Here is a 13,259-nt window from a genome sequence, read left to right on the forward strand (position 1 = left end):
GTTGGGGAGAAAGGAATATCGAACATAATGGACTCATGTTCTCTGGTGCCTTGCTTTTTTTCTGGTGAGACCGAATTGAAGGAAATCTGTCACCAGGTTTTTGCCATCTAATCTGAGAGCAACGTAATGTAGAAACAGAGACCCTGATTCCAATTATGTCAAAGGTCTGTAAAATCACGGTTTAATCAGCAGTATCATTAGAGGACTACTTAGCCGGCCGCCAGGTAGTCCAGCATATTCATGAGCTCTGTATAACTACTAGATCTGCAACAGGGAAAACATTGATTTTTTCAAAATGACAGCAAACAGCTCAGTAAGTCACATATCGCTGGAATCAGGATCTCTGTCTGTACAGTACCAAGGACCCCCCTCTATTAAAGGGGTTTTCAAAGACTATTTTATATTTCTCATGGGACTAAGAACGGACAGGCAGGTAGTTGCTAACTATCTGGCTAGCACTGGTTTAGAGCGGTTAGGAACCTCCCCTACTGGCAATTCTGCTTCCTCATTTGATTCACGTCAACAGAGCACCTTTTCCTTTTCTGGGCTGCTCTGTTGACTTGTTGTGACTGCTGATGTCATACTAATTGACAGCTGGCTTGCGACACTTAGGCAGCTGAGAGTGGGCTGGTAGCATGACCTCAGCAGTCACACAGTCAACCGGGCAGTATGGAAGAGAAGCAGCTGCTCTGTGGATGGGACATCACCAGAAGCCACACAATCTCTGGCAGGGTAGGTCCGTGGTCACTGTTTGCTGGAGGAGATTGGCAACAGGCAGAACAGGCAGGTAGTTCCCAACTACCTGCCTGTTAGTTACTAGGCTCATAGGAAAAAAGTAGCCCCAGATAACCCCTTTAACTCAGAATTCCATGACCGTCTGTATGAAAGTGGTTTTCCAAATTGAAGAGTCCTTTTAATCTCAACTGTAAGGGCTATTGGCCAAAGCAAATCTGCTCCAACTGTACTTGTAGGTGCAGTCTTCTCCAATGTCTAATTTTAAGTACGGTAACTATTTCTAAGGTCTACATTTAATCATTTAATCAGTTTAGGAAGAACTGACCTAACACTAAAAGCTGAATCCAAACCTTACTGATGATTCCTTCGAAGTTGTTGGTGAAGAAAGTCTTACTGGTAAGCCTCTCCTAGTTGTTGATGAGGCAAGCCTTGCTGGTGAGACCCTTGTATTACTTGATGAGGCTTGCATTACTAGTGAGATGCTCCCAGTTGGTGAGGCTCACCTTAAGGCCTAGTCACACACAACGACTTACCAGTGATCCCGACAACGATACGACCTGATAAGGATCGCTGGTAAGTCGCTGGGAGGCCGCTGGTGAGATGTCACACAGTCAGATCTTACTAACAACGCAGTAACGCTCAGCGACCTCTATAACGATCTCAGCGGGCGTTGAGACCATGTTAGGAGGTCGTTGGTAGGAGTCAAACACAGCGATGCGTCCTGCCCAGCAGGACATCATCTTTGAAGAAAAGGGTCCGGACCATTTGGCAACGATTAGCGATCTCACAGCAGGGGCCTGATCGCTGATGTCAAACATAACAAGATCGCTGGCGAGATCGTTGCTGCGTCACAGAAATTGTGACTCAGCAACGATCTCGTTGTGTGTGACGGGGCCTTTAGTGGTGAGATACTCTGTTGTTTGCAAGGTAGGCCCTATTGGTGAGACAGTCACAGTTTTTGATGAAGCTCTGCTACCTAGGCCCTAATTATCCAAATTTCCATTTTAGAAGCATAGTTGAATTAAACAGAGATCAGGAGACACATTTTAGATTTTTGGCATATACAGGGTGTGGGTTATGGCTCAGACATCGCCAGATTATGGCTGGTGGCCTAAGTAATATAGTTTGAGAAGGCTTGTCTTTTTTGTAATGCATTTTTTTCCATTAATTTTTTCAGATTACTTTATCTTCACATTTTTTTTTATACATTGTGTAATTAACATTTCAGCTGTAAATTGCAATACACTAGAAAGTAGCTAATATTTTACTTATTGCTACATTGTTTAGAAAATAGGGTCTTAAATCTGATTGTTTGACCAGTTACACTAGATGTGCACACTAATATGTTTACATACCAACTTGTGCCCGGGGAGTCCCATCGTTACCAAGCAACTCGGCTGAACCTTGGGCTTTCCTCGCGCTTGATATTAGATTGCAAAATGAAAGTACCCTTTGGTGCTGTCTTCATTATCTAGGCCAATTTTATTGCATCTGTTTTTGCAATATGTAGCCACAGGGAAAAAATAGCTTCTGCTTAATCAAAGTACATGGATGCCTATTAAACCTGATGATAAATAATAATAATAATATAGGTGGCACACCTCCTTTAAAGGAATATTCCTTGGCCTGTATGATGGCTTCAGCCAATAAAATGTAATAGTATATTCCGTTTTGTAGAAATATTGCATATTTATATCTACATCAGTAGATATTTTACTTAAAGGGGTTGTCCGACATAAACTCAAAAATTTTTGTTAAGCTAATCTGTGATGTATTGTCATATAAAACACACCCCTACATTGTTAGTTTTTGTTTACTAACTTTTGTTGCTCTTGAATTATGCCTTTATTCTCTGCAGCTCTTTGTTTACATTCAGCACCAGAAAACATGACCACTTCCTGTGCTAAACCTCCCAGTCACAGCTGGCACCGCCCGGCCTCAGTGTCCAGCCCCACCCCAGTGTCCAGCCTCGCCCTCTGCACACACATTCCCTGTCAGTATTCTGCCCAGCACTGACCTGTTATCACTACAGCATTGCAAATAACAGCCCCACATCGGGCTCTGCACCACACACACATCGGACTCTGCACCGCACACCACATCTGGCTCTGCACACCACACACACACATCTGGCTCTGCACACCACACACACATCTGGCTCTGCACACCACACACACATATGGCTCTGCACACCACACACACATATGGCTCTGCACACCACACACACATATGGCTCTGCACCGCACACACACATATGGCTCTGCACCGCACACACACATATGGCTCTGCACCGCACACACACATATGGCTCTGCACCGCACACACACATATGGCTCTGCACCGCACACACATATGGCTCTGCATCACACACAATCGGACTCTGCACCGCACACACACACATGGCTCTGCACCGCGCACACACACACGGCTCTGCACCGTGCACACACACGGCTCTGCACCGCGCACACACACACGGCTCTGCACCGCACACACACACACGGCTCTGCACCGCACACACACATGGCTCTGCACCGCACACACACACATGGCTCTGCACCGCACACACACACATGGCTCTGCACCGCACACACACATATGGCTCTGCACCGCACACATACACACACATATGGCTCTGCACATCACACACATATATGGCTCTGCACCGCACACACACACATATGGCTCTGCACCGCACGCACACACGGCGCTCTGCACCGACCCCACCCCCCCCCTACACCCATAGGGAACACATGTAGGGAATACATACTCACCCGTCCTCTGTCCCCGCCGCTCCTGCACGTTTGCGCGCTGTCTGTGCTCTGGACATATCAGCACAGTAGTGACGTCACCGCTGTGCTGACGAGAGCACAGACAGCGGGGCAGTGATGAGAAGCAGCGCTGCGCTCCCTCTCATCAGCGCTTTCAAATATATCGGCATCTGTGATGACGGTATATTTGAACGTGTGATCCTGAGCAGGGGGCCCGGTGCTGGCGCTGACACCACGGCAGCTGCAGGTTGGCCCCTCCCCCAGGTCACGGACCCCACAGCAGTGCAGGGGTAGTTTGTGGGCAGAGTACGGGGTGCGGGGGAATGTGTGGAAGGGTGCATGGAAGGGGGCAGGGACTCACGCACTGTACTTGCCCAGCAGGGCGGCAACATGCTGTTCCAGATTTGCATGTCAACATGGCCCTGCCCGTGTTGACATGAAATGACCGGAAGCCGCAAAATCGCGGCAGGAGCGGTCACATGACCACTCTGAGCCGGGGGAGAGGGTCTGACAGCAGGGCAGGTAAGTGGTCTCTATCTACTTACCTGCCCCAATGTAGCCTAAAGTGTAATAATAAAAAAAGTCAAAATAAGCCGGATAACCCCTTTAAAGAACCACTGAGACTGCGGTAATAACAGCTCTACGTGTCCGCTATTCTTTTCATACCATTAGGGTATTCGCACATGGTGAATTTTTCAGGCAGGCTGCACTAAAAGCCCCTTAAGGCCCTGTGCACACGCTGCAGTTTTGCCACGGTTTTGCTGCAGAAAATGTTAATAACCTTGCTGCAGTCCTTCCCAAGCAAAAACCTATGGTAAAAAAAAAAAAAAAAAAAAAAATGCTGTGCGCACACTGCGATATTTATTTATTTATTTATTTTTTCTCCTACAGGTTTTGCTGCATGTTTTGTGCAGCAAAAATAATTGCATGTCACTTCTTTTCCGCAGTTATCTGCGGTTTTTGCCATAGTTAATGGTAACAAACCACAGCAAAGCTGCATGCGGTTTTCGGGTGCGGTATGCTGCGTTTTTTTATGGCAGGTGCCATAATCTTTCAGAGGGTCCGGAATTTTCTTAAGAAAATTCCATTTTCTAGTGCGCACAGGGCCTTAGGCTATGTGTGCACGCTGCATGTTTTTCTGACTACAAAGATGCAGCGTTTTTGGCCCCCCAAAAAATCAAATAAAAACGCACCCACGGGAAAAACACAGAAAAAAGCCTGCATTTTTGCGTGTTTGTGTTTTTTGTTGCGATTTTTTTTTTTTTTCCCAACTTATTCAATGGGTGAAAAACGCAGTGAAAAACACAAAAAGAATTGACATGATGCATCTCTGTGGTCGCCACAAAAACGCAGTCAAAAAAACTAAACTGTGCGGACAGCAAAAATAAAATCTCATAGACTTTGCTGGGGAAGGAAATTCATGCAGTTTTGAGACCAAAACTGCACTTAAAAAAACGCGTGGCAAAATCACAGCGTGCGCGCACAACCTGAAAATAAAAATGAGCCATTGTACTGCTATCCCAAAACGATGTACTGCACATATGTTCAGGTTTTTTTAGAATCTTTTAGCTGCTTCACTCTTCAAAAGTGTCCTGACCATTCTCCAGGTAGTTTGGAAGCCGCTCACTGTTTTATACATAATGATAAAAAAAGAGGAGGTAGACCATAAGCAAGCTCGACGCAATGGTAATGAGGGGAACATTAGATTGTCAGTGGATCCCTTCACTTTTAGCAGAATTCACTAAAATTTAAAATTTATTTTTGTATTTTGTATTCCTTTTATTTGGTTAAGAAGAAGTAATTAACTTTTTTTTTTTTTGTTTTTTTTAATATCTGAAATGTGTGGCCAGTTGGCAATAGACCAAATAGAGTTTGGAACTTAGGCTTCTCATTATAAGTTAAATTAGTAAATATTACCCATGGGATAGCTATAAAGACGCCCTGCTGAAAACCCACAGGAATTCCTTTCTTTATGTGTATTATATATATTTAGGATTTTACACCACCTTGCCAGATCTTGTACTGCTGTACAATGCAGTACATAATATCTGAATATCTGACATTTTCTTTCTTAGTTTATAAATGTAATGGAGGGTTGCCTCATCTTTAAAGAGGCATTCTTTATCATTGTTATTAAATTGTTTGTTTGTTAGACATCCTGAAAATAAGCAAGTTTGCAGTTGACTTGCTTTATCTGTCTGCTCAGCATCTTCTATGTAGTGCAGCCACTAGTACCTGCCCAAAACTTGGCTGAGTATGGATAGTAGGAGAGGTGTTACAGATAATCCAGAAATATTTGGACATTTACAGAATCTTTGTGTGTTTCGCTATACATACCACTATTTTGGATTTAAAATAAAACAACTAAGATACAATTGTAGCTTAGGCTAAGTTCACATTTCCGCTAAAATCTATCAGTCACAATCCGCTGCTCTTGTAAACAGCGGAATCCGTTTAGCGGATTCCGCTGCTCCCATAGACTTGTATGAGCAGCGGATTGTGACTGATGATGCTGCGTTGCACCCTCCGCCCGACTGATCAGTCGTGGAACGACTGACCGCCGGGCGGGAGGAACGCAGCATGTAACGTTTTTTGAGCAGCGAGATCCGTCGGATTTCGCTGCGCATGCTCTCTGGCTCCCTGCACACGTCACCAGCTTTGGTTGGTTACCCGATATTTACCCTGGTTACGGTGCAAGGAGCCAGCGCTAAGCGGTGTAGGCCCGTAACCAAGGTAAATATCGGGTAACCAAGGTAAACATCGGGTGCTTTGCTGTTACCCGATATTTAGGCTGGTTACGTGTGCAGGGAGGCCGACACCTCCCCGCTCGGCCCCGCCCCCTCCCGCACTCTGCACATGTATGTACACACACACACACACACACACACACACCTGTCCCCAGCCATGCAGACAAGCACTGACACCCTCGTCTGGCCCCGCCCCCTGCTCGGCTCCGCCCCCTCCCGCACTTTGCATGTGCACACACATACATACACACATACATACATACATACATGCACATACACACACTCACTCACTCACAGATACACTCACCTGTCCCCAGCCATGCAGACCGCAGCACTTCCACTGACATCCTCAGCGCCTGGCCCCGCCCCCCGCTCGGCTCTGCCCCAGAACTCCGCCCCCCGCACACAACGGAATCCGACAAAGAATTCTGTTCTTTGTCATCCGTTGTACAGCGTTGAACAGCGCATCAGTCACATGCGTCAAGCGACGCATGTGACTGATACAAATCAACGGAAATGTGAACTTAGCCTTAGACTTTCAGGTTTAGTCAAAGGGGCTGAACAAAAATATTATCTGAAATGTTTAGGAATAGCAAATATTTTTCTACAAAGCCTCCTCATTTCAGGGGCTCAAAAGTAATTGCACAAACCAACAAAGTAACTCTACCATAAATAAAATGTTCATTTTTAATGCCTTGTTGTGAATTATTTTCAGGCAGTGACTGCCTGAAGTCTGGAAGCCATTGATGTCACCAAACACTGGGTCTCCTTCTTTGTGGCTTCAGCCTTTAATGCAGCAGACTTCAGTTGTTGCTTGTTTGTGGGTCTTTCTTCCTGTTCTCTTAAGCATGTGAAATGCATGCTCGATGGGGTTGCTTTCTTAGGCTGGTTTCACACTACGTCTTTTTAACATCCGCTGAAAACGTTTTTTTAGCGGAAGTACGGATCCTGCTTTTACAGCAAATAACGTATGCAAACGCATATGTTATTTTGCAGGATCCTGCACTGGATGTTAGGGGCAGGCAAAGGAGTCATGTGATCGGGATTGAGGGGAGCTAGACTGGGAGCCGGCTTCTGACAGCTGCATACGCTGGTAACCAAGGTAAACATCGGCCTTGGATACCCGATATTTACCTTGGTTACGAGTGTCTGCAGCTGCTAGGAGCAGGGCTGCGTGCACATAGCACAGCCGGGCTGCGTGCACATAGCAGAGCCGGGCTGCGTGCACATAGCAGAGCCGGGCTGCGTGCACATAGCAGAGCCGGGCTGCGTGCACATAGCAGAGCCGGGCTGCGTGCACATAGCAGAGCCGGGCTGCGTGCACATAGCAGAGCCGGGCTGCGTGCACATAGCAGAGCCGGGCTGCGTGCACATAGCAGAGCCGGGCTGCGTGCACATAGCAGAGCCGGGCTGCGTGCACATAGCACAGCCGGGCTGCGTGCACATAGCACAGCCGGGCTGCGTGCACATAGCAGAGCCGGGCTGCGTGCACATAGCAGAGCCGGGCTGCGTGCACATAGCAGAGCCGGGCTGCGTGCACATAGCAGAGCCGGGCTGCGTGCACTTAGCACAGCCGGGCTGCGTGCACATAGCACAGCCGGGCTGCGTGCACATAGCACAGCCGGGCTGCGTGCACATAGCACAGCCGGGCTGCGTGCACATAGCACAGCCGGGCTGCGTGCACATAGCACAGCCGGGCTGCGTGCACATAGCACAGCCGGGCTGCGTGCACATAGCACAGCCGGGCTGCGTGCACATAGCACAGCCGGGCTGCGTGCACATAGCACAGCCGGGCTGCGTGCACATAGCACAGCCGGGCTGCGTGCACATAGCACAGCCGGGCTGCGTGCACATAGCACAGCCGGGCTGCGTGCACATAGCACAGCCGGGCTGCGTGCACATAGCACAGCCGGGCTGCGTGCACATAGCACAGCCGGGCTGCGTGCACATAGCACAGCCGGGCTGCGTGCACATAGCACAGCCGGGCTGCGTGCACATAGCACAGCCGGGCTGCGTGCACATAGCACAGCCGGGCTGCGTGCACATAGGAGAGAGAGAGAGAGAGAGAGAGAGAGAGAGAGAGAGAGAGAGAGACTTCGTTTACCGGGCATGCTCACTACAGAATCAGGATCCTGTCATAACGCAACTGAACAACTTTTGGTAGGCAGGATCCAGCACTCATTGACATGCATTGCAGCTCGCGGCGCAATGTCAAGGATCCTGTGACATACGTTAATTTAACAAAGCCAAAAAACGCTACATGTTGCGTTTTTGAAACATGTTAAATTAACGCAAAATGACGGATCCTGCGTCTAACGGACGCAAACGAATGCAAACGGAAGTGGACGTGAGTCCATTGAAAATGCATTAAACACAAAACGGATTTGCACAGGATCCGTACTTCCGTTAAAAAAACGTTTTCAACGGATGTTAAAAAGACGTAGTGTGAAACCAGCCTTACTAGGTTTTGAGTCATTTTCCACCTGTATTGTGAAGCTCCGTCCAATCGACCTTGCTGCATTTGGTTGATCTGAGCAGAAAATATATCACTGGCACTTTAGAATTCATCCTGCTGCTTCTGTGTTCAGTCACATCATCAAGAAACACTAGTGCCATCGTAAGCCATGCATGTAGGGGACAGTACACTGCCTCCACCATGTATTAGAGGATGTTGGGTGCTTTTGATCATGAACCATTCCAAGCACTCTCCATTCTTTCTTCTTCCCTTCATTCTGGTACAGGTTGATTTTAGTTTACTCTGTCCAAAGAATGTTTTTCCAGAACGAGTCTGGCTCCTTTTAGATATATTTTTTTTTTTTTTTGCAATGTCTAATCTGGCCTTTCCATTTTTAAAGCTGTTTAATGGTTTGCACCTTGTTGTGAACCCTCTGTCATCTCTTTAGGTAGACTTAGATATTGAAACACCTACTGCCTGGAGTGTTCTTCACTTAGGTGGATGTTGTGAAGGAGATTTTCTTCACAATGGAAAGGATTCTGCAATCATCCACCACTATTGTCTTCCTTGGACGTCCAGGCTTTTTTGAGTTCCCAATCTCAGCAATGCGTTCTTGTTTTTTGTTTTGTTTTTGCAGAATGTACCAAAATGTTGATTTGACCACTCCTAACATTTCTGATGGGTTTCTTCTTTTTCATCAGCCTAATGATCTGTTTTTCTTCCATTTAGAGGTCGTTTTGATCGTGTGTTGTGGGTTCACAGCAGCAGCTTCCAAATGCAAATACCATACCTGGAATCCGCGCCAGACCTTTTACTTGCTTAATTGATGATGGATTTTTCAGCTTTTGAGATTATTGTGCAATTAGTTTTGGTCCCTTGAAAAAGAAGCAGCTACATATTATTGAGCTAGAATTCCTAAACTCCTACACCCTTACTCCAATTAGGATGTGAAATCCCTCACATTAAATCTGGATTTCTGCAGTTTAAGCCCATATTGATTATATAACTCTATCTTTAATATGTTTTGGTAAACCGCTAAAATCACAAAACTTGTCAGTGTCTCAATATTTTTGAACCTATCTGTTAATCCTTAAATTCCAGTATTCTTTCTCCAGTACATAGATATTAATACAATAATTAGCTACTCTCCTCCTACTCCCTCTCAGCTCCTGACAAGATGCTGTTACTTATCTTGCAAAAATCAACAGCCTCCATTATCGGCAGCTTTTAGAGCAGGTCTCTAATGAGGCCTTTCAATGTTCAGTAGCTGTGTGTAATGTTATTGCTGTGTAAATATAATGATAGCAATGTAGACTCAGAAGAAACCATTGACAGCTGAATCTGTTAGAAGACCTTGTGCTGAGCTTTGTAGTTCTGTTACTCACCAGAACGGTCAATGGAGGAGTGCCTGCTCCACCAAAAACCATGAAACGGAAGAGGCTGGAAAGCTGTGCTCAATAGAGGAGTTGATGCTAACCCTTTAACTCAGTGTAAATATAGTTTTGCAATTATTTCCTTATGCTATGACAAGTCTACCAGTTGCTTCTATTGACCTTCTACTAGAATAGCAACATGTTACTATATTGTTCTGGCTCATCGTGACCTCTACATCTGGTCCAGTTTGTGTTCCAGCGTGCATTCTTCTCAGCCTTGGGAAATTGAATTAATCCAACGTAATGTCTCCTGTGCTTTATTAAACTAGAGCGTCTCACAAGTAAGAGAGGGAATGGACCAGGAGTTCATTAGTGTCTAGATTGTTATGGCACTAAACATCAAAACAACTCACAATCCAATATGTCACCAATGATATTCACTGCGATTCTTGGCTTGTCACTTAGTAGCAATTACACAACGGTCTTGGGCATTTTTCCTAGATAATGAACTTATAAATCTGTTGGATTGTAACATCACTCTGCATATTTTTGTATTAATGTATTCCTGTGTAGGTTGTTAAGAGAGCTAAGTCAGAAGAGGATTTCTTTATCAGATAGTAATCCTTTGATATGACTATGAAGAGCATTTCCTTCTGAAATAAAATATAAAATTACTGTACAAGGACATATTATTTAGCCATTATCTAACTGTGGTTGGTTATGCGCGTGTCACATTCACGGTCTGAGTATGGATCATGTCGTCTGGACTCGATCGCAATAGACTGCTAAGCACTTTAAGAGTCTGCTGAGTTCAGGTCAGGATATCATGTTCTTTACTCCGACTTTGAATGTTCGAATTATGAAACCATCCTTTAGGGCAGACCTGAGCAAGGGGCGGCCCGCGGGCCGGATGCATCCCGCCTACTGTCTGTGACCGGCCCACCCGTTTTAGCTGAGAATTGGGGACGTGGACTGTTCTACGATTTTATGCCTCAGCCCTGCTCTCACTGCCAGGAGCTCTGTATCCCGCAGTGCAGGGATAAGCAGCTGCCAGTATGTATGCTCCACTGGCCACCAGGGCCAGTATGTATGCTCCACTGGCCACCAGGGCCAGTATGTATGCTCCACAGGCCACCAGGGCCAGTATGTATGCTCCACAGGCCACCAGGGCCAGTATGTATGCTCCACAGGCCACCAGGGCCAGTATGTATGCTCCACAGGCCACCAGGGCCAGTATGTATGCTCCACAGGCCACCAGGGCCAGTATGTATGCTCCACAGGCCACCAGGGCCAGTATGTATGCTCCACAGGCCACCAGGGCCAGTATGTATGCTCCACAGGCCACCAGGGCCAGTATGTATGCTCCACAGGCCACCAGGGCCAGTATGTATGCTCCACAGGCCACCAGGGCCAGTATGTATGCTCCACAGGCTACCAGGGCCAGTATGTATGCTCCACAGGCCACCAGGGCCAGTATGTATGCTCCACAGGCCACCAGGGCCAGTATGTATGCTCCACAGGCCACCAGGGCCAGTATGTATGCTCCACAGGCCACCAGGGCCAGTATGTATGCTTCACAGGCCACCAGAGCCAGTATGTATGCTCCACAGGCCACCAGGGCCAGTATGTATGCTCCACAGGCCACCAGGGCCAGTATGTATGCTCCACAGGCCACCAGGGCCAGTATGTATGCTCCACAGGCTACCAGGGCCAGTATGTATGCTCCACAGGCCACCAGGGCCAGTATGTATGCTCCACAGGCCACCGTAATGTGTATGCTCTCTATTGACCCCAGTAATGTCTATTGCTCTTATTGACCCCAGTAATGTCTATTGCTCTTACTGGCCCCAGTAATGTCTATTCCTCTTACTGGCCCCAGTAATGTGTATGCCCCCACTGACCCCAGTAATGTGTATACCTCTCAGTGACCTCCCATATTTTCATTGAATCTTTGTATTGTTTAGCTTACTGTTTGTTTATGAAGGGATAGTAGATATACTATGTTACTATACGTAGTATTGGGTAGAACTGAGTTAATTATATTAGTCCGGCCCTCTAAAACTATCCGAATTTCTCATGCGGCCCCATGGGAAAATTAATTGCCCACCTCTGCTTTAAAGTGTTTTCCAATTGCACTTTTGATGATAGGATTATCATTGGACAGCTTGCAGTTTTACTTCAGATCTATCTGTAGGCCCACATTAGCCGGAACGGGAAGTCAACAGTGCGTCACTTTGGTTTCTGCCGCATCAGTGTTTTTCAGTATACTTTATTTTTGCTTTAAAGGGAACCTGTCACCAGATTTTGGCTTTCTACACTAAAACTAGCACCTTAAGCAGCACCTATGCTGCATTCTATAAAGGTGCACATTACCCCCTGCCCCCCCCCCCCTATATTCCCCCAAAATACCTTTTATAAAATCTCCCGCCTGGTATGTAAATTTTCTGGTCCTTGTGCGAGCAGGGAATATGGAGATTTTGCCTGCCCACGTGGATGGCGGCTGGGGCGTCTTCCACATCAATCAGCTCTGGATAAGGGTGAAAGGAGGGCACAGAGTAGGGCGCCCATTTGACCGGTCCAGACAATTTACATACCGGGCGGGAGATTCTATAACTGTGTTTTTGGTGGCTATAGGGGGGTCAAATGGTAACGTGCACCTTCCTGGAATGCAGCACAGGCGCTGCATAAAGTGCTAGTTTTAGTTTAGAAGGCTCAAATCTGGTGATGGGTTCCCTTTAAAGGTTAGACTACCACAATATTTTGTACAACTGTATCCGTAAAACATACAGTGCAATTTTTTTTTTATTTCATCACCTGGGAACTGTATGCACTTATGGTGACCATGAAATGGTGGATCTGGAAGGGGCTTTCATTCATGGCCTGAATGAAGAAAAGGGATGAAACCCCCTCCCCCTATCCCAATATAATTATGTCTTTATTTAAAAAGTGATCGGGTGGTGGAGGTGACTATTTCATGCTGGTGGTGTTCTGGACATTTAGCTTGCATTACTGGTGTATATTAATAACTGTGTACTTTTGATTTAGTTATTTATCATATTTAATATAGGAAGGATTATGAAAAGACGAGACATGCTGTGGCATTCACTCCACCGGTCTTCCATAAATCCTTTTAATGACTTGTAATGTTTCCTCCACCTACATTCGGCAGAGCCACATATTT

The 13,259-nt window shown here is 46.4% G+C and overlaps 1 protein-coding gene across 2 annotated transcripts in view; it reads left to right on the forward strand.

Moving 5' to 3' along the window:
- Positions 1-13,259, forward strand: part of GRK3 (G protein-coupled receptor kinase 3) — a 348,746-nt gene that overhangs the window by 217,324 nt on the left and 118,163 nt on the right. The window lies entirely within an intron of this gene.

Source organism: Anomaloglossus baeobatrachus, chromosome 1 (genome assembly GCF_048569485.1).
Source record: "Anomaloglossus baeobatrachus isolate aAnoBae1 chromosome 1, aAnoBae1.hap1, whole genome shotgun sequence".
NCBI lineage: Eukaryota > Metazoa > Chordata > Amphibia > Anura > Aromobatidae > Anomaloglossus > Anomaloglossus baeobatrachus.